A 23,843-nucleotide genomic window follows, 5' to 3' on the forward strand; every position below is an offset into this window, starting at 1 on the left:
TGTCTGATTTTCACCAAAATTGAATCCGATCATCTTCAGACCGTGCTGACAAAAAGTTATGGATTTCGTGTCAATAGACGAAACCGTTTTTGTACAGCGCTGCTTCAGATGTCAGGCATCTTCACAAAATGAGTCTGAGGCTATATCTCTGCAAAGCTTTGTTGTAATTAAGCCAAACTTGTGTGTGCCATTGTCTAACATGGAGAATAGGCTCACAGACACTCACACACAGAAATGAAATGGTTCAACTATTATATGAATAATCAATAAGCATGATTACACACACACACACAGAGAGAGAGAAGTACATGCCCACACATTTTGTTGTATGTAGATATTTGAAATAAATTATAGGTGACACACAACTCACAGAAAGACTTCTTTTCTTACATTTCTATGTCAGGTTTCATTGCATTCATATTCTGACATAATAGTAAACATTTGATATACATGTATGAATAAATTGTTGAACTTTCACTCAATGTGATCTTAAATGCTTGAACAGTAATATTAAATAATAGTAATATATATTTTTCTAGATGAATCAATCATCGAGACAATGAACTGTAATGTTTTAGTCTTTAGTGAGCCCATTAGTGGTCTTCCAGTGACATCTAGTGGTCGTAAATGCAAATTATCATACAACACTGTCTCTTTAACCTTTATAACTGTTATATGTTGTCTTAATTTCATTCCAAAGAAGCATACGCAATTTATGTATAATTTCACAGTCTAGATAATAGTACTGCACTGATTTTAAATAACCTAGATATGGCTGACAGTAAAAGAATAGAACAGAATTACAGACACACACACACATGAAATGTTTAAACTACTATATTAATACTCAATAAGCATGCTTAAACCCACACACAGATGCACACATTTTGTTATATATATAGATAATTAAAATAAATGATGGGTGATAAAACCTATTGCATTGTTTTTATGGGCTTCTATGTCATTTTTCAGGTTTCATTGCAATCATAATCTGGCATAATTATAAACATTAGATATATCTGTATGAATAAATTGGTAAACTTTGACTCAATGTGATCTGAAATGCTTGAACAGTAATATTAAATAATAGTAATATACATTTTTTCTAGATGAATCCCTCAACAAGCCCATAAACTGTAATGTTTTAGTCTTTAGTGAGCTCATTAGTGGTCTTCCGGTGACATCTAGTGGTTATAATTGCAATTTTTTATTCAACACTGGGTTTTGAAGCTTTATAAATATTACAGTGTTCTTTTTTACCTAATCTCTGTTAAATTTTGCATGATTGTTTAGAAAAAATACAGATCTAATGCATGTGTGATTATATTACCCCTTTTTTTTTTGCAGTTTAATGCCATTCACAACAGAAATCTTTTGTTTTTTAGGCCATTTTAACTGTTATAGCACCAGCTATTTTCTGATCTTAATGAAACTTTGCATGCTTGGTGGGTCATCTTTCACATGTTATAACCAAGTTTCATAATGTTTTGAGTTTTTGTTTCAGTTTTATAGGCTTTAGGTTACATGTGGCCACGGCCCTTTCCTAAATGACCTCTTATAGCTAACCAAAGGACAAAATGCAACATATTTTTGAAAATTATTGATCTAGAGAGTACAGAGAATATTATTGCAGTGGTTTGATCAAGACTGAACAAAAAACCAGGTGACCCAAAACATTCAAATTCGTGGACCAATTTTATGAAAAAGGCTATAACTCGGGAACAAAATGAGATATCTTCACCAAACTCAGAACTCATATGCATGAACAAAAACTTTAGTCAAATTATTATTTTTTTTCCATATCTGCCACTTGGTGGCGCTACAGGATGAAAAAAAATCAAATGGCTATAACTAAGCAACAGTTGATCCAATCAACTTGAAAATTGATATGGCCCAATGTGGCACAAGTGCTCTATGAGGAATTTCACTTATCTTAAAAAACATGGCCGCCATTGGCCAAACAACTTTAAGCACCTATTTGACAAGGTTAATGGAAGTCGATCGGAACGAAACTCGGTGGGCATGTTCAAGTCATTGCCCTAAAGGTCTGTAAGTATTTTGAAAGAAATTGCCCACAACATTGTCACCTCCCACAAAACACAACAAAGCGATTTGATTACAGCGCCACCTATTTTCCAAAAATGATAATGCATCATTTTACTGGAGTTTTACTGGCTGTTTCAATTACACTCTTCCAATAATTGCTTTTCTTACTCGTTGCATTTGGTCTGATGCTCCATGCCATGCTTAGCTCCTCGCTGTGGAACTTTTATTAACGATTTTCAGCCATTTCAATTACAATCATGCAATTATTAATTTCATTATTCATTGTTGCATTTGGTCTGCTTAGCTCCTGATGTTGCCGCTGGAATGCTTGGCCCCGTGATTGCTGCTTGCAGCTATATTTATTATTCTTCTTCTTCCGCCGCAAGTCTATGGCAGCCCATAGAACCGATTGCGGGAAAGTTGTATAATTTGGCACACTGATAGAGGACAGTCCCAACATTAACTATAGCAAATTTGAAGTCTCTATCTCCTACTCTCTAGCGCCACCACTTGTCCAAACTTTCAATGTTTGTATGCTAATAACTTTTGAACCGTAAGCCAGAAAATGGAAATTCTTTTTTCCTCTGAATCCTTGGCTCATGCCAAGTCGAATGAACCCCAAAATTCAAAAATCGCAAGGTTTAGTTTTTTCGCTATTTTCAATTATTCGAAAAACCTACTTTTTCGAACTCGTCCTAGACGGTTAGTCCGATTGCCACGAAAATTGGCTCAGATCATCTTCAGACCATGCTGGCAAAAAGTTATGGAATTCAAGTTGATTCGTCCAACTGTTGTCGAATGACACGTAAACAAATTTGACGAAAAGCACGCAAACATGCACGTGAGGCTATATCCCGGCAACGGTTTGTCATATTGAGACCAAACTTGGCGTGTGTTATAACAAGCATGAACTGAGACTACCTGCAGTGTTTCGACACAGCGCCACCTAGTGGTCAGGAGATATGAAAAATGCATATTTTGGCTTATAACTACTGAATGGTTTGGCCAAAAATCACACAACTGGTCTCTTTAGATTCAGTGAGTCATGTCGAGTCAAATGATATCCAATTTTCCTGTGTCGGCCATTTTAGGCGTCGGCCATTTTGAATTATGATTTAAAATGCTGTATTTTTTGAACGCAGCATCGTATCGTTTCGCAAATAATTACAAAAATATTCGGCTCCATGCCCTGAAGGTACTCAAAAAGTTTGGTGGCAGCGCCACCTTGTGGCCAATAGTTATAATGAAATATCACATAAATGCTAATAACTTTTGAATAAATTAGTCTATTTAAATTAAAATGGTCTCGCTATATTCTTTGGGTCATGCCGAGAGTATTGATACCAATAATGTGAAAATTGGCCTTACTTCCTGTCCGCCATTTTGCTTAATGTTGAAAACCTACTTTTTCGAACTCCTCCTAGACCGTTAGCCCAATTTTCACCAAATTTAACGTGCATCATCTTCAGAACATGCTGGCAAAAAGTTATGGATTTTGTGTCGATATACGTAACGGTTCTCATTTAGCGCATCAACGAATTTGCTGGAAGGGTGCCAAAATGCATTTGAGGCTGTATCTCTGCAACACTTTGACATATTTGCACCAAACTTTGTATGTGTCATCGCCACCTCACACTGACCATGCCACATAAATTTGGTAACAGCGCCACCTATTGGTCAAGAGTAATAAACCATTCATTAACCATGAGTAATTACACTTTTTAAAATGCTAATAACTTTTTTATGCATTAGCCTATTTGAAGGAAACTGGGCTCAAAATATTCCCTGGCTTATGCCGATAACATAGATACCAAACATACCACAGTAAGCTGAACTACCGGTCCGCCATTTTGATTTATGTTGAAAACATACTTTTTCGAACTCCTCATCAACCGTATGTCCGATTTTCACCAAATTCGAATCAAATGATCTTCAGGCTATACTGATTCAAAGTTATGGATTTTGAGTCGATAGACAAAACCGTTTTCGCATACCACATCGACGAATTTGAGGCACAATGAGAAAATGACACTTGAGGCTGTATCCCTGGAATGCTTTGGCATATTGACACCAAACTTTGTGTGTGTCATTGAAAAGTCACACAGAGTACACCAAATTGATTTTATAACAGTGTCACCTATTGGTCAAGCTTGATAAACCAAGTAATCATGCTACTAGAGGTGGTATTGGTGTTTTTTTTTTTTTTGCCATTTCAAATACGATAATTCCAAAATTGCTGTTATTGCTCATTAATGTATTTGGTGTGATGCTTTATGCAATGCTTAGCTACTACATTTGTCGTTGGCGTGCTTGGCCCCGTAATTGCTGCTTGCAGCTATATTTATTATTATTCTTCTTCTTCCACCCCAAGTCTATGGTAGCCCATAGAACCGATTGCGGGAAAGTTGTATAATTTGGCACACTAATAGAGGACTGTCTGAACATTAACCGTAGCAAATTTGAAGTCTCTAACTCAAACTCTCTAGCGCCACCAATTGTCTAAACTTTCAAAAACTTGATGCTAATAACTCTTGAACCATAAGCCACAAAATGAAAATTCTTTTTTCCTGTGATTCCTTGGCTCATGCCGAGTCGAATGGACACCGAAATTCAAAAATCGCAAGGCTTAGTTTTTTCGCTATCGTCAATTGTTCGTAAAACCTACTTTTTCGAACTCGTCCTAGGCCGTTGCACCGATTGTCACGAAAATTGAATCAGATAATCTTCAGACCATGCTGGCAAAAAGTTATGGAATTCAAGTTGATTTCTCAAACCGTTTCCGAATAGCTCATGAACGAATTGTTCGAAAAGCACGCAAACGTGAACGTGAGGCTATATCTCCGCAACGGTTTGGCCTATTGAGACCAATCTTGGTGGGTCTTATAACAACCATTCCCTGGGACTACCTGCAGTGTTTCGGCGCTGTGCCCCCTAGTGGTCAGGAGATATGAAAAATGCATGTTTTTGCTCATAACTTCTGAACGGTTTTGCCAAAAATCACAAAAGTGGTGTCTTTAGATTCAGTGCATCATTCTGAGTCGAATGATACCGAATTTTCCCAATTCGGCCATTTTGGGCGTCGGCCATTTTGAATTTAGTTGTAAATTGCTGTATCTTAAGAATGAAGTTCCGTATCGTTTCGCAAATAATTACAAAAATGTCCGGCTTTATGCCCTGAATGTACACAAAAAAATTGGGGGCAGCGCCACCTTGTGGTCAATAGTTATAACGATTTTTCGAAAAAATGCTAATAACTTTTGCATACATTAGCCTATTGTAACAAAACTGATGTTGATAGATTCCTTGGGTCATGCCGAGAACACCGATACCCCATTTGTCAATTTTGGCAAAATTTCCTGTCCGCCATTTTGATTCATGTTGAAAACCTACTTTTTCGAACTCCTCCTAGACCGTTGCTCAGATTTTCACCAAATTTGATTTGGATCATCTTCAGACCATGCTGGCAAAAAGTTATGGAATTTGTGTCGATACACGTAACCGTTTTCAATTAGCGTACCAACCAATTTGCTGGAAAGATGCCAAACTGCATCTGAGGCTGTATCTCTGCAAAGGTTGGAGATATTTACACAAAACTTAATATGTGACATTGTCACATCACATTGACCACGCCACATCATTTTGGTCACAGCGCCACCTATTGGTCAAGAGTAATAAACCAATCAATAACCGCTAATTATTACATTTCCAATAATGCTAATAACTTTTGATTGCATTAGCCTATTATCATGAAACATGTCTCAAAATGTTCCTTGGGACATGCCGACAACATACATACTAATTATGTCATATTAAGCAAAACTTCCTGTCCGCCATTTTGATTCATGTTGAAAACCTTTTTTTTTAAACTCATCCTCAACCGTTTGTCTGATTTTCACCAAAATTGAATCAGATCATCTTCAGACCGTGCTGACAAAAAGTTATGGATTTCGTGTCAATAGACGAAACCGTTTTTGTACAGCGCTGCTTCAGATGTCAGGCATCTTCACAAAATGAGTCTGAGGCTATATCTCTGCAAAGCCCATTAGTGGTCTTCCAGTGACATCTAGTGGTCGTAAATGCAATTTATCATACAACACTGTCTCTTTAACCTTTATAACTGTTATATGTTGTCTTAATTTCATTCCAAAGAAGCATACGCAATTTATGTATAATTTCACAGTCTAGATAATAGTACTGCACTGATTTTAAATAACCTAGATATGGCTGACAGTAAAAGAATAGAACATAATTACAGACACACACAAACATGAAATGTTTAAACTAGTATATTAATACTCAATAAGCATGCTTAAACCCACACACAGATGCACACATTTTGTTATATATATAGATAATTAAAATAAATGATGGGTGATAAAACCTATTGCAAGTCTTCTGTTTTTATGGGCTTCTATGTCATTTTTCAGGTTTCATTGCAATCATAATCTGGCATAATTATAAACATTAGATATATCTGTATGAATAAATTGGTAAACTTTGACTCAATGTGATCTGAAATGCTTGAACAGTAATATTAAATAATAGTAATATACATTTTTTCTAGATGAATCCCTCAACAAGCCCATAAACTGTAATGTTTTAGTCTTTAGTGAGCTCATTAGTGGTCTTCCGGTGACATCTAGTGGTTATAATTGCAATTTTTTATTCAACACTGGGTTTTGAAGCTTTATAAATATTACAGTGTTCTTTTTTACCTAATCTCTGTTAAATTTTGCATGATTGTTTAGAAAAAATACAGATCTAATGCATGTGTGATTATATTACCCCTTTTTTTTTGCAGTTTAATGCCATTCACAACAGAAATCTTTTGTTTTTTAGGCCTGTTTAAATGTTATCTAACCAAAGGACAAAATACAACATATTTTTTCAAAGTTATTGATCTAGAGAGTCCTGAGAATATTACTGCAGTGGTTTGATCAAGACTGAACAAAAAACCAGGTGACCCAAAACATTCAAATTCGTGGACCAATTTTATGAAAAAGGCTATAACTCGGGAACAAAATGAGATATCTTCACCAAACTCAGAACTCATATGCATTAACAAAAACTTTAGTCAAATTATTTTTTTTTCCATATCTACCACTTGGTGGCGCTACAGGATGAAAAAAAAACTAAAATGGCTATAACTAAGCAACCGCTGATCCAGTCAACTTGAAAATTGGTATGGCCCAATGTGGCATAAGTGCTCTATGAGGAATTTCACTTATCTTAAAAAACATGGCCGCCATTGGCCAAACAACTTTAAGCACCTATTTGACAAGGTTAATAGAAGTCGATCGGAACGAAACTCGGTGGGCATGTTCGACTCAAGGTCTGTAAGTATTTTGAAAGAAATTGCCCACAACATTGTCACCTCCCACAGAACACAACAAAGCGATTTGATTACAGCGCCACCTATTTTCCAAAAATGATAATGTATAATTTTACTGGAGTTTTACTGGCTGTTTCAATTACACTCTTCCAATAATTGCTTTTCTTACTCGTTGCATTTGGTCTGATGCTCCATGCCATGCTTAGCTCCTCGCTGTGGAACTTTTATTAACGATTTTCAGCCATTTCAATTACAATCATGCAATTATTAATTTCATTATTCATTGTTGCATTTGGTCTGATGCTACATATGCTTAGCTCCTGATGGTGCCGCTGGAATGCTTGGCCCCGTGATTGCTGCTTGCAGCTATATTTAGGGGCCAAGCACCGAAGGTGCGAAGGCACCTATTGTGTTTGTTGGCGTTATTATTAGGGGCCAAGCACCGAAGGTGCGTAGGCACCTATTGTAATCGTTGGCGTTATTATTATTCTTCTTCTTCTTCTTCTTCTTCCGCCGCAAGTCTATGGCAGCCCATAGAACCGATTGCGGGAAAGTTGTATAATTTGGCACACTGATAGAGGACAGTCCCAACATTAACTATAGCAAATTTGATGTCTCTATCTCCTACTCTCTAGCGCCACCACTTGTCCAAACTTTCAATGTTTGTATGCTAATAACTTTTGAACCGTAAGCCAGAAAATGGAAATTCTTTTTTCCTCTGAATCCTTGGCTCATGCCAAGTCGAATGAACCCCAAAATTCAAAAATCGCAAGGTTTAGTTTTTTCGCTATTTTCAATTATTCGAAAAACCTACTTTTTCGAACTCGTCCTAGACGGTTAGTCCGATTGCCACGAAAATTGGCTCAGATCATCTTCAGACCATGCTGGCAAAAAGTTATGGAATTCAAGTTGATTCGTCCAACCGTTGTCGAATGACACGTAAACAAATTTGACGAAAAGCACGCAAACATGCACGTGAGGCTATATCCCGGCAACGGTTTGTCATATTGAGACCAAACTTGGCGTGTGTTATAACAAGCATGAACTGAGACTACCTGCAGTGTTTCGACACAGCGCCACCTAGTGGTCAGGAGATATGAAAAATGCATATTTTGGCTTATAACTACTGAATGGTTTGGCCAAAAATCACACAACTGGTCTCTTTAGATTCAGTGAGTCATGTCGAGTCAAATGATATCCAATTTTCCTGTGTCGGCCATTTAAGGCGTCGGCCATTTTGAATTATGATTTAAAATGCTGTATTTTTTGAACGCAGCATCGTATCGTTTCGCAAATAATTACAAAAATATTCGGCTCCATGCCCTGAAGGTACTCAAAAAGTTTGGTGGCAGCGCCACCTTGTGGCCAATAGTTATAATGAAATATCACATAAATGCTAATAACTTTTGAATAAATTAGTCTATTAAAATTAAAATGGTCTCGCTATATTCTGTGGGTCATGCCGAGAGTATTGATACCAATAATGTGAAAATTGGCCTTACTTCCTGTCCGCCATTTTGCTTAATGTTGAAAACTTACTTTTTCGAACTCCTCCTAGACCGTTAGCCCAATTTTCACCAAATTTGACGTGCATCATCTTCAGACCATGCTGGCAAAAAGTTATGGATTTTGTGTCGATATACATAACGGTTCTCATTTAGCGCATCAACGAATTCGCTGGAAGGGTGCCAAAATGCATTTGAGGCTGTATCTCTGCAACACTTTGACATATTTGCACCAAACTTTGTATGTGTCATCGCCACCTCACACTGACCATGCCACATAAATTTGGTAACAGCGCCACCTATTGGTCGAGAGTAATAAACCATTCATTAACCATGAGTAATTACACTTTTTAAAATGCTAATAACTTTTTAATGCATTAGCCTATTTGAAGGAAACTGGGCTCAAAATATTCCCTGGCTTATGCCGATAACATAGATACCAAATATACCACGGTAAGCTGAACTTCCGGTCCGCCATTTTGATTTATGTTGAAAACATACTTTTTCGAACTCCTGATCAACCGTATGTCCGATTTTCACCAAATTCGAATCAAATGATCTTCAGGCTATACTGATTCAAAGTTATGGATTTTGAGTCGATAGACAAAACCGTTTTCGCATACCACATCGACGAATTTGAGGCACAATGAGAAAATGACACTTGAGGCTGTATCCCTGGAATGCTTTGGCATATTGACACCAAACTTTGTGTGTGTCATTGAAAAGTCACACAGAGTACACCAAATTGATTTTATAACAGTGTCACCTATTGGTCAAGCTTGATAAACCAAGTAATCATGCTACTAGAGGTGGTATTGGTGTTTTTTTTTTTTTTTTGCCATTTCAAATACAATAATTCCAAAATTGCTGTTATTGCTCATTAATGTATTTGGTGTGATGCTTTATGCGATGCTTAGCTACTACATTTGCCGTTGGAGTGCTTGGCCCCGTAATTGCTGCTTGCAGCTATATTTATTATTATTATTCTTCTTCTTCCACCCCAAGTCTATGGTAGCCCATAGAACCGATTGCGGGAAAGTTGTATAATTTGGCACACTAATAGAGGACTGTCTGAACATTAACCGTAGCAAATTTGAAGTCTCTAACTCAAACTCTCTAGCGCCACCAATTGTCTAAACTTTCAAAAACTTGATGCTAATAACTCTTGAACCGTAAGCCACAAAATGAAAATTCTTTTTTCCTGTGATTCCTTGGCTCATGCCGAGTCGAATGGACACCGAAATTCAAAAATCGCAAGGCTTAGTTTTTTCGCTATCGTCAATTGTTCGTAAAACCTGCTTTTTCGAACTCGTCCTAGGCCGTTGCACCGATTGTCACGAAAATTGAATCAGATAATCTTCAGACCATGCTGGCAAAAAGTTATGGAATTCAGGTTGATTTCTCAAACCGTTTCCGAATAGCTCATGAACGAATTCTTCGAAAAGCACGCAAACGTGAACGTGAGGCTATATCTCCGCAACGGTTTGGCCTATTGAGACCAATCTTGGTGGGTCTTATAACAACCATTCCCTGGGACTACCTGCAGTGTTTCGGCGCTGTGCCCCCTAGTGGTCAGGAGATATGAAAAATGCATGTTTTTGCTCATAACTTCTGAACGGTTTTGCCAAAAATCACAAAAGTGGTGTCTTTAGATTCAGTGCATCATTCCGAGTCGAATGATACCGAATTTTCCCAATTCGGCCATTTTGGGCGTCGGCCATTTTGAATTTAGTTGTAAATTGCTGTATCTTAAGAATGAAGTTCCGTATCGTTTCGCAAATAATTACAAAAATGTCCGGCTCCATGCCCTGAATGTACACAAAAAAATTGGGGGCAGCGCCACCTTGTGGTCAATAGTTATAACGATTTTTCGAAAAATGCTAATAACTTTTGCATACATTAGCCTATTGTAACAAAACTGATGTTGATAGATTCCTTGGGTCATGCCGAGAACACCGATACCCCATTTGTCAATTTTGGCAAAATTTCCTGTCCGCCATTTTGATTCATGTTGAAAACCTACTTTTTCGAACTCCTCCTAGACCGTTGCTCAGATTTTCACCAAATTTGATTTGGATCATCTTCAGACCATGCTGGCAAAAAGTTATGGAATTTGTGTCGATACACGTAACCGTTTTCAATTAGCATACCAACGAATTTGCTGGAAAGATGCCAAACTGCATCTGAGGCTGTATCTCTGCAAAGGTTGGAGATATTTACACAAAACTTAATATGTGACATTGTCACATCACATTGACCACGCCACATCATTTTGGTTACAGCGCCACCTATTGGTCAAGAGTAATAAACCAATCAATAACCGCTAATTATTAAATTTCCAATAATGCTAATAACTTTTGATTGCATTAGCCTATTATCATGAAACATGTCTCAAAATGTTCCTTGGGACATGCCGACAACATACATACCAATTATGTCATATTAAGCAAAACTTCCTGTCCGCCATTTTGATTCATGTTGAAAACCTTTTTTTTTAAACTCATCCTCAACCGTTTGTCTGATTTTCACCAAAATTGAATCAGATCATCTTCAGACCGTGCTGACAAAAAGTTATGGATTTCGTGTCAATAGACGAAACCGTTTTTGTACAGCGCTGCTTCAGATGTCAGGCATCTTCACAAAATGAGTCTGAGGCTATATCTCTGCAAAGCTTTGTTGTAATTAAGCCAAACTTGTGTGTGCCATTGTCTAACATGGAGAATAGGCTCACAGACACTCACACACAGAAATGAAATGGTTCAACTATTATATGAATAATCAATAAGCATGATTACACACACACACACACACACTCAGAGAAGTACATGCCCACACATTTTGTTGTATGTAGATATTTGAAATAAATTATAGGTGACACACAACTCACAGAAAGACTTCTTTTCTTACATTTCTATGTCAGGTTTCATTGCATTCATATTCTGACATAATAGTAAACATTTGATATACATGTATGAATAAATTGTTGAACTTTCACTCAATGTGATCTTAAATGCTTGAACAGTAATATTAAATAATAGTAATATATATTTTTCTAGATGAATCAATCATCGAGACAATGAACAGTAATGTTTTAGTCTTTAGTGAGCCCATTAGTGGTCTTCCAGTGACATCTAGTGGTCGTAAATGCAATTTATCATACAACACTGTCTCTTTAACCTTTATAACTGTTATATGTTGTCTTAATTTCATTCCAAAGAAGCATACGCAATTTATGTATAATTTCACAGTCTAGATAATAGTACTGCACTGATTTTAAATAACCTAGATATGGCTGACAGTAAAAGAATAGAACAGAATTGCAGACACACACAAACATGAAATGTTTAAACTACTATATTAATACTCAATAAGCATGCTTAAACCCACACACAGATGCACACATTTCGTTATATATATAGATAATTAAAATGAATGATGGGTGATAAAACCTATTGCAAGTCTTCTGTTTTTATGGGCTTCTATGTCATTTTTCAGGTTTCATTGCAATCATAATCTGGCATAATTATAAACATTAGATATATCTGTATGAATAAATTGGTAAACTTTGACTCAATGTGATCTGAAATGCTTGAACAGTAATATTAAATAATAGTAATATACATTTTTTCTAGATGAATCCATCAACAAGCCCATAAACTGTAATGCTTTAGTCTTTAGTGAGCTCATTAGTGGTCTTCCGGTGACATCTAGTGGTTATAATTGCAACATTTTATTCAACACTGGGTTTTGAAGCTTTATAAATATTACAGTGTTCTTTTTTACCTAATCTCTGTTAAATTTTGCATGATTGTTTAGAAAAAATACAGATCTAATGCATGTGTGATTATATTACCCCTTTTTGTTTTGCAGTTTAATGCCATTCACAACAGAAATCTTTTGTTTTTTAGGCCATTTTAACTGTTATAGCACCAGCTATTTTCTGATCTTAATGAAACTTTGCATGCTTGGTGGGTCATCTTTCACATGTTATAACCAAGTTTCATAACGTTTTGAGTTTTTGTTTCAGTTTTATAGGCTTTAGGTTACATGTGGCCACGGCCCTTTCCTAAATGACCTCTTATAGCTAACCAAAGGACAAAATGCAACATATTTTTGAAAATTATTGATCTAGAGTGTCCAGAGAATATTATTGCAGTGGTTTGATCAAGACTGAACAAAAAACCAGGTGACCCAAAACATTCAAATTCGTGGACCAATTTTACGAAAAAGGCTATAACTCGGGAACAAAATGAGATATCTTCACCAAACTCAGAACTCATATGCATGAACAAAAACTTTAGTCAAATTATTATTTTTTTTCCCATATCTGCCACTTGGTGGCGCTACAGGATGAAAAAAAATCAAATGGCTATAACTAAGCAACCGTTGATCCAATCAACTTGAAAATTGATATGGCCCAATGTGGCACAAGTGCTCTATGAGGAATTTCACTTATCTTAAAAAACATGGCCGCCATTGGCCAAACAACTTTAAGCACCTATTTGACAAGGTTAATGGAAGTCGATCGTAACGAAACTCGGTGGGCATGTTCGACTCATTGCCCTAAAGGTCTGTAAGTATTTTGAAAGAAATTGCCCACAACATTGTCACCTCCCACAGAACACAACAAAGCGATTTGATTACAGCGCCACCTATTTTCCAAAAATGATAATGCATCATTTTACTGGAGTTTTACTGGCTGTTTCAATTACACTCTTCCAATAATTGCTTTTCTTACTCGTTGCATTTGGTCTGATGCTCCATGCCATGCTTAGCTCCTCGCTGTGGAACCTTTATTAACGATTTTCAGCCATTTCAATTACAATCATGCAATTATTAATTTCATTATTCATTGTTGCATTTGGTCTGATGCTACATATGCTTAGCTCCTGATGTTGCCGCTGGAATGCTTGGCCCCGTGATTGCTGCTTGCAGCTATATTTAGGGGCCAAGCACCGAAGGTGCGTAGGCACCTATTGTAATCGTTGGCGTTATTATTATTCTGCTTCTTCTTCTTCTTCTTCTTCCGCCGCAAGTCTATGGCAGCCCATAGAACCAATTGCGGGAAAGTTGTATAATTTGGCACACTGATAGAGGACAGTCCCAACATTAACTATAGCAAATTTGAAGTCTCTATCTCCTACTCTCTAGCGCCACCACTTGTCCAAACTTTCAATGTTTGTATGCTAATAACTTTTGAACCGTAAGCCAGAAAATGGAAATTCTTTTTTCCTCTGAATCCTTGGCTCATGCCAAGTCGAATGAACCCCAAAATTCAAAAATCGCAAGGTTTAGTTTTTTCGCTATTTTCAATTATTCGAAAAACCTACTTTTTCGAACTCGTCCTAGACGGTTAGTCCGATTGCCACGAAAATTGGCTCAGATCATCTTCAGACCATGCTGGCAAAAAGTTATGGAATTCAAGTTGATTCGTCCAACTGTTGTCGAATGACACGTAAACAAATTTGACGAAAAGCACGCAAACATGCACGTGAGGCTATATCCCGGCAACGGTTTGTCATATTGAGACCAAACTTGGCATGTGTTATAACAAGCATGAACTGAGACTACCTGCAGTGTTTCGACACAGCGCCACCTAGTGGTCAGGAGATATGAAAAATGCATATTTTGGCTTATAACTACTGAATGGTTTGGCCAAAAATCACACAACTGGTCTCTTTAGATTCAGTGAGTCATGTCGAGTCAAATGATATCCAATTTTCCTGTGTCGGCCATTTTAGGCGTCGGCCATTTTGAATTATGATTTAAAATGCTGTATTTTTTGAACGCAGCATCGTATCGTTTCGCAAATAATTACAAAAATATTCGGCTCCATGCCCTGAAGGTACTCAAAAAGTTTGGTGGCAGCGCCACCTTGTGGCCAATAGTTATAATGAAATATCACATAAATGCTAATAATTTTTGAATAAATTAGTCTATTAAAATTAAAATGGTCTCGCTATATTCTGTGGGTCATGCCGAGAGTATTGATACCAATAATGTGAAAATTGGCCTTACTTCCTGTCCGCCATTTTGCTTAATGTTGAAAACCTACTTTTTCGAACTCCTCCTAGACCGTTAGCCCAATTTTCACCAAATTTGACGTGCATCATCTTCAGACCATGCTGGCAAAAAGTTATGGATTTTGTGTCGATATACGTAACGGTTCTCATTTAGCGCATCAACGAATTTGCTGGAAGGGTGCCAAAATGCATTTGAGGCTGTATCTCTGCAACACTTTGACATATTTGCACCAAACTTTGTATGTGTCATCGCCACCTCACACTGACCATGCCACATAAATTTGGTAACAGCGCCACCTATTGGTCAAGAGTAATAAACCATTCATTAACCATGAGTAATTACACTTTTTAAAATGCTAATAACTTTTTAATGCATTAGCCTATTTGAAGGAAACTGGGCTCAAAATATTCCCTGGCTTATGCCGATAACATAGATACCAAATATACCATGGTAAGCTGAACTTCTGGTCCGCCATTTTGATTTATGTTGAAAACATACTTTTTCGAACTCCTGATCAACCGTATGTCCGATTTTCACCAAATTCGAATCACATGATCTTCAGGCTATACTGATTCAAAGTTATGGATTTTGAGTCGATAGACAAAACCGTTTTCGCATACCACATCGACGAATTTGAGGCACAATGAGAAAATGACACTTGAGGCTGTATCCCTGGAATGCTTTGGCATATTGACACCAAACTTTGTGTGTGTCATTGAAAAGACACACAGAGTACACCAAATTGATTTTATAACAGTGTCACCTATTGGTCAAGCTTGATAAACCAAGTAATCATGCTACTAGAGGTGGTATTGGTGTTTTTTTTTTTTGCCATTTCAAATACAATAATTCCAAAATTGCTGTTATTGCTCATTAATGTATTTGGTGTGATGCTTTATGCGATGCTTAGCTACTACATTTGCCGTTGGAGTGCTTGGCCCCGTAATTGCTGCTTGCAGCTATATTTATTATTATTATTCTTCTTCTTCCACCCCAAGTCTATGGTAGCCCATAGAACCGATTGCGGGAAAGTTGTATAATTTGGCACACTAATAGAGGACTGTCTGAACATTAACCGTAGCAAATTTGAAGTCTCTAACTCAAACTCTCTAGCGCCACCAATTGTCTAAACTTTCAAAAACTTGATGCTAATAACTCTTGAACCGTAAGCCACAAAATGAAAATTCTTTTTTCCTGTGATTCCTTGGCTCATGCCGAGTCGAATGGACACCGAAATTCAAAAATCGCAAGGCTTAGTTTTTTCGCTATCGTCAATTGTTCGTAAAACCTGCTTTTTCGAACTCGTCCTAGGCCGTTGCACCGATTGTCACGAAAATTGAATCAGATAATCTTCAGACCATGCTGGCAAAAAGTTATGGAATTCAGGTTGATTTCTCAAACCGTTTCCGAATAGCTCATGAACGAATTCTTCGAAAAGCACGCAAACGTGAACGTGAGGCTATATCTCCGCAACGGTTTGGCCTATTGAGACCAATCTTGGTGGGTCTTATAACAACCATTCCCTGGGACTACCTGCAGTGTTTCGGCGCTGTGCCCCCTAGTGGTCAGGAGATATGAAAAATGCATGTTTTTGCTCATAACTTCTGAACGGTTTTGCCAAAAATCACAAAAGTGGTGTCTTTAGATTCAGTGCATCATTCCGAGTCGAATGATACCGAATTTTCCCAATTCGGCCATTTTGGGCGTCGGCCATTTTGAATTTAGTTGTAAATTGCTGTATCTTAAGAATGAAGTTCCGTATCGTTTCGCAAATAATTACAAAAATGTCCGGCTCCATGCCCTGAATGTACACAAAAAAATTGGGGGCAGCGCCACCTTGTGGTCAATAGTTATAACGATTTTTCGAAAAATGCTAATAACTTTTGCATACATTAGCCTATTGTAACAAAACTGATGTTGATAGATTCCTTGGGTCATGCCGAGAACACCGATACCCCATTTGTCAATTTTGGCAAAATTTCCTGTCCGCCATTTTGATTCATGTTGAAAACCTACTTTTTCGAACTCCTCCTAGACCGTTGCTCAGATTTTCACCAAATTTGATTTGGATCATCTTCAGACCATGCTGGCAAAAAGTTATGGAATTTGTGTCGATACACGTAACCGTTTTCAATTAGCGTACCAACGAATTTGCTGGAAAGATGCCAAACTGCATCTGAGGCTGTATCTCTGCAAAGGTTGGAGATATTTACACAAAACTTAATATGTGACATTGTCACATCACATTGACCACGCCACATCATTTTGGTTACAGCGCCACCTATTGGTCAAGAGTAATAAACCAATCAATAACCGCTAATTATTAAATTTCCAATAATGCTAATAACTTTTGATTGCATTAGCCTATTATCATGAAACATGTCTCAAAATGTTCCTTGGGACATGCCGACAACATACATACCAATTATGTCATATTAAGCAAAACTTCCTGTCCGCCATTTTGATTCATGTTGAAAACCTTTTTTTTTAAACTCATCCTCAACCGTTTGTCTGATTTTCACCAAAATTGAATCAGATCATCTTCAGACCGTGCTGACAAAAAGTTATGGATTTCGTGTCAATAGACGAAACCGTTTTTGTACAGCGCTGCTTCAGATGTCAGGCATCTTCACAAAATGAGTCTGAGGCTATATCTCTGCAAAGCTTTGTTGTAATTAAGCCAAACTTGTGTGTGCCATTGTCTAACATGGAGAATAGGCTCACAGACACTCACACACAGAAATGAAATGGTTCAACTATTATATGAATAATCAATAAGCATGATTACACACACACACACACACACTCAGAGAAGTACATGCCCACACATTTTGTTGTATGTAGATATTTGAAATAAATTATAGGTGACACACAACTCACAGAAAGACTTCTTTTCTTACATTTCTATGTCAGGTTTCATTGCATTCATATTCTGACATAATAGTAAACATTTGATATACATGTATGAATAAATTGTTGAACTTTCACTCAATGTGATCTTAAATGCTTGAACAGTAATATTAAATAATAGTAATATATATTTTTCTAGATGAATCAATCATCGAGACAATGAACAGTAATGTTTTAGTCTTTAGTGAGCCCATTAGTGGTCTTCCAGTGACATCTAGTGGTCGTAAATGCAATTTATCATACAACACTGTCTCTTTAACCTTTATAACTGTTATATGTTGTCTTAATTTCATTCCAAAGAAGCATACGCAATTTATGTATAATTTCACAGTCTAGATAATAGTACTGCACTGATTTTAAATAACCTAGATATGGCTGACAGTAAAAGAATAGAACAGAATTGCAGACACACACAAACATGAAATGTTTAAACTACTATATTAATACTCAATAAGCATGCTTAAACCCACACACAGATGCACACATTTCGTTATATATATAGATAATTAAAATGAATGATGGGTGATAAAACCTATTGCAAGTCTTCTGTTTTTATGGGCTTCTATGTCATTTTTCAGGTTTCATTGCAATCATAATCTGGCATAATTATAAACATTAGATATATCTGTATGAATAAATTGGTAAACTTTGACTCAATGTGATCTGAAATGCTTGAACAGTAATATTAAATAATAGTAATATACATTTTTTCTAGATGAATCCATCAACAAGCCCATAAACTGTAATGCTTTAGTCTTTAGTGAGCTCATTAGTGGTCTTCCGGTGACATCTAGTGGTTATAATTGCAACATTTTATTCAACACTGGGTTTTGAAGCTTTATAAATATTACAGTGTTCTTTTTTACCTAATCTCTGTTAAATTTTGCATGATTGTTTAGAAAAAATACAGATCTAATGCATGTGTGATTATATTACCCCTTTTTGTTTTGCAGTTTAATGCCATTCACAACAGAAATCTTTTGTTTTTTAGGCCATTTTAACTGTTATAGCACCAGCTATTTTCTGATCTTAATGAAACTTTGCATGCTTGGTGGGTCATCTTTCACATGTTATAACCAAGTTTCATAACGTTTTGAGTTTTTGTTTCAGTTTTATAGGCTTTAGGTTACATGTGGCCACGGCCCTTTCCTAAATGACCTCTTATAGCTAACCAAAGGACAAAATGCAACATATTTTTGAAAATTATTGATCTAGAGTGTCCAGAGAATATTATTGCAGTGGTTTGATCAAGACTGAACAAAAAACCAGGTGACCCAAAACATTCAAATTCGTGGACCAATTTTACGAAAAAGGCTATAACTCGGGAACAAAATGAGATATCTTCACCAAACTCAGAACTCATATGCATGAACAAAAACTTTAGTCAAATTATTATTTTTTTTCCCATATCTGCCACTTGGTGGCGCTACAGGATGAAAAAAAATCAAATGGCTATAACTAAGCAACCGTTGATCCAATCAACTTGAAAATTGATATGGCCCAATGTGGCACAAGTGCTCTATGAGGAATTTCACTTATCTTAAAAAACATGGCCGCCATTGGCCAAACAACTTTAAGCACCTATTTGACAAGGTTAATGGAAGTCGATCGTAACGAAACTCGGTGGGCATGTTCGACTCATTGCCCTAAAGGTCTGTAAGTATTTTGAAAGAAATTGCCCACAACATTGTCACCTCCCACAGAACACAACAAAGCGATTTGATTACAGCGCCACCTATTTTCCAAAAATGATAATGCATCATTTTACTGGAGTTTTACTGGCTGTTTCAATTACACTCTTCCAATAATTGCTTTTCTTACTCGTTGCATTTGGTCTGATGCTCCATGCCATGCTTAGCTCCTCGCTGTGGAACCTTTATTAACGATTTTCAGCCATTTCAATTACAATCATGCAATTATTAATTTCATTATTCATTGTTGCATTTGGTCTGATGCTACATATGCTTAGCTCCTGATGTTGCCGCTGGAATGCTTGGCCCCGTGATTGCTGCTTGCAGCTATATTTAGGGGCCAAGCACCGAAGGTGCGTAGGCACCTATTGTAATCGTTGGCGTTATTATTATTCTGCTTCTTCTTCTTCTTCTTCTTCCGCCGCAAGTCTATGGCAGCCCATAGAACCAATTGCGGGAAAGTTGTATAATTTGGCACACTGATAGAGGACAGTCCCAACATTAACTATAGCAAATTTGAAGTCTCTATCTCCTACTCTCTAGCGCCACCACTTGTCCAAACTTTCAATGTTTGTATGCTAATAACTTTTGAACCGTAAGCCAGAAAATGGAAATTCTTTTTTCCTCTGAATCCTTGGCTCATGCCAAGTCGAATGAACCCCAAAATTCAAAAATCGCAAGGTTTAGTTTTTTCGCTATTTTCAATTATTCGAAAAACCTACTTTTTCGAACTCGTCCTAGACGGTTAGTCCGATTGCCACGAAAATTGGCTCAGATCATCTTCAGACCATGCTGGCAAAAAGTTATGGAATTCAAGTTGATTCGTCCAACTGTTGTCGAATGACACGTAAACAAATTTGACGAAAAGCACGCAAACATGCACGTGAGGCTATATCCCGGCAACGGTTTGTCATATTGAGACCAAACTTGGCATGTGTTATAACAAGCATGAACTGAGACTACCTGCAGTGTTTCGACACAGCGCCACCTAGTGGTCAGGAGATATGAAAAATGCATATTTTGGCTTATAACTACTGAATGGTTTGGCCAAAAATCACACAACTGGTCTCTTTAGATTCAGTGAGTCATGTCGAGTCAAATGATATCCAATTTTCCTGTGTCGGCCATTTTAGGCGTCGGCCATTTTGAATTATGATTTAAAATGCTGTATTTTTTGAACGCAGCATCGTATCGTTTCGCAAATAATTACAAAAATATTCGGCTCCATGCCCTGAAGGTACTCAAAAAGTTTGGTGGCAGCGCCACCTTGTGGCCAATAGTTATAATGAAATATCACATAAATGCTAATAATTTTTGAATAAATTAGTCTATTAAAATTAAAATGGTCTCGCTATATTCTGTGGGTCATGCCGAGAGTATTGATACCAATAATGTGAAAATTGGCCTTACTTCCTGTCCGCCATTTTGCTTAATGTTGAAAACCTACTTTTTCGAACTCCTCCTAGACCGTTAGCCCAATTTTCACCAAATTTGACGTGCATCATCTTCAGACCATGCTGGCAAAAAGTTATGGATTTTGTGTCGATATACGTAACGGTTCTCATTTAGCGCATCAACGAATTTGCTGGAAGGGTGCCAAAATGCATTTGAGGCTGTATCTCTGCAACACTTTGACATATTTGCACCAAACTTTGTATGTGTCATCGCCACCTCACACTGACCATGCCACATAAATTTGGTAACAGCGCCACCTATTGGTCAAGAGTAATAAACCATTCATTAACCATGAGTAATTACACTTTTTAAAATGCTAATAACTTTTTAATGCATTAGCCTATTTGAAGGAAACTGGGCTCAAAATATTCCCTGGCTTATGCCGATAACATAGATACCAAATATACCATGGTAAGCTGAACTTCTGGTCCGCCATTTTGATTTATGTTGAAAACATACTTTTTCGAACTCCTGATCAACCGTATGTCCGATTTTCACCAAATTCGAATCACATGATCTTCAGGCTATACTGATTCAAAGTTATGGATTTTGAGTCGATAGACAAAACCGTTTTCGCATACCACATCGACGAATTTGAGGCACAATGAGAAAATGACACTTGAGGCTGTATCCCTGGAATGCTTTGGCATATTGACACCAAACTTTGTGTGTGTCATTGAAAAGACACACAGAGTACACCAAATTGATTTTATAACAGTGTCACCTATTGGTCAAGCTTGATAAACCAAGTAATCATGCTACTAGAGGTGGTATTGGTGTTTTTTTTTTTTTGCCATTTCAAATACAATAATTCCAAAATTGCTGTTATTGCTCATTAATGTATTTGGTGTGATGCTTTATGCGATGCTTAGCTACTACATTTGCCGTTGGAGTGCTTGGCCCCGTAATTGCTGCTTGCAGCTATATTTAGGGGCCAAGCACCGAAGGTGCGAAGGCACCTATTGTGTTTGTTGGCGTTATTATTCTTCTTCTTCTTCCACCCCAAGTCTATGGTAGCCCATAGAACCGATTGCGGGAAAGTTGTATAATTTGGCACACTAATAGAGGACTGTCTGAACATTAACCGTAGCAAATTTGAAGTCTCTAACTCAAACTCTCTAGCGCCACCAATTGTCTAAACTTTCAAAAACTTGATGCTAATAACTCTTGAACCGTAAGCCACAAAATGAAAATTCTTTTTTCCTGTGATTCCTTGGCTCATGCCGAGTCGAATGGACACCGAAATTCAAAAATCGCAAGGCTTAGTTTTTTCGCTATCGTCAATTGTTCGTAAAACCTACTTTTTCGAACTCGTCCTAGGCCGTTGCACCGATTGTCACGAAAATTGAATCAGATAATCTTCAGACCATGCTGGCAAAAAGTTATGGAATTCAAGTTGATTTCTCAAACCGTTTCCGAATAGCTCATGAACGAATTCTTCGAAAAGCACGCAAACGTGAACGTGAGGCTATATCTCCGCAACGGTTTGGCCTATTGAGACCAATCTTGGTGGGTCTTATAACAACCATTCCCTGGGACTACCTGCAGTGTTTCGGCGCTGTGCCCCCTAGTGGTCAGGAGATATGAAAAATGCATGTTTTTGCTCATAACTTCTGAACGGTTTTGCCAAAAATCACAAAAGTGGTGTCTTTAGATTCAGTGCATCATTCCGAGTCGAATGATACCGAATTTTCCCAATTCGGCCATTTTGGGCGTCGGCCATTTTGAATTTAGTTGTAAATTGCTGTATCTTAAGAATGAAGTTCCGTATCGTTTCGCAAATAATTACAAAAATGTCCGGCTCCATGCCCTGAATGTACACAAAAAAATTGGGGGCAGCGCCACCTTGTGGTCAATAGTTATAACGATTTTTCGAAAAATGCTAATAACTTTTGCATACATTAGCCTATTGTAACAAAACTGATGTTGATAGATTCCTTGGGTCATGCCGAGAACACCGATACCCCATTTGTCAATTTTGGCAAAATTTCCTGTCCGCCATTTTGATTCATGTTGAAAACCTACTTTTTCGAACTCCTCCTAGACCGTTGCTCAGATTTTCACCAAATTTGATTTGGATCATCTTCAGACCATGCTGGCAAAAAGTTATGGAATTTGTGTCGATACACGTAACCGTTTTCAATTAGCGTACCAACGAATTTGCTGGAAAGATGCCAAACTGCATCTGAGGCTGTATCTCTGCAAAGGTTGGAGATATTTACACAAAACTTAATATGTGACATTGTCACATCACATTGACCACGCCACATCATTTTGGTCACAGCGCCACCTATTGGTCAAGAGTAATAAACCAATCAATAACCGCTAATTATTACATTTCCAATAATGCTAATAACTTTTGATTGCATTAGCCTATTATCATGAAACATGTCTCAAAATGTTCCTTGGGACATGTCGACAACATACATACCAATTATGTCATATTAAGCAAAACTTCCTGTCCGCCATTTTGATTCATGTTGTAAACCTTTTTTTTTAAACTCATCCTCAACCGTTTGTCTGATTTTCACCAAAATTGAATCAGATCATCTTCAGACCGTGCTGACAAAAAGTTATGGATTTCGTGTCAATAGACGAAACCGTTTTTGTACAGCGCTGCTTCAGATGTCAGGCATCTTCACAAAATGAGTCTGAGGCTATATCTCTGCAAAGCTTTGTTGTAATTAAGCCAAACTTGTGTGTGCCATTGTCTAACATGGAGAATAGGCTCACAGACACTCACACACAGAAATGAAATGGTTCAACTATTATATGAATAATCAATAAGCATGATTACACACACACACACACACACACAGAGAGAGAAGTACATGCCCACACATTTTGTTGTATGTAGATATTTGAAATAAATTATAGGTG

At 37.3% G+C, this 23,843-nt stretch overlaps 1 long non-coding RNA gene across 2 annotated transcripts; it reads left to right on the plus strand.

Moving 5' to 3' along the window:
• Window positions 1–4,261: 4,261 nt before the first annotated feature.
• LOC127957740 (uncharacterized) lies at window positions 4,262–22,559 on the plus strand. 2 transcript variants are annotated; one of them, XR_008153839.1, is made up of 3 exons: window positions 4,262–7,005; window positions 13,070–13,844; window positions 21,911–22,559. It is a non-coding gene; the product is annotated as an uncharacterized LOC127957740 (long non-coding RNA). The 2 variants fall into 2 exon arrangements; XR_008153840.1 differs by lacking the exon at window positions 13,070–13,844 and adding an exon at window positions 19,087–19,861.
• The last annotated feature ends 1,284 nt before the right edge of the window (window positions 22,560–23,843 follow it).

This window comes from Carassius gibelio, chromosome B5 (assembly GCF_023724105.1).
Source record: "Carassius gibelio isolate Cgi1373 ecotype wild population from Czech Republic chromosome B5, carGib1.2-hapl.c, whole genome shotgun sequence".
NCBI lineage: Eukaryota > Metazoa > Chordata > Actinopteri > Cypriniformes > Cyprinidae > Carassius > Carassius gibelio.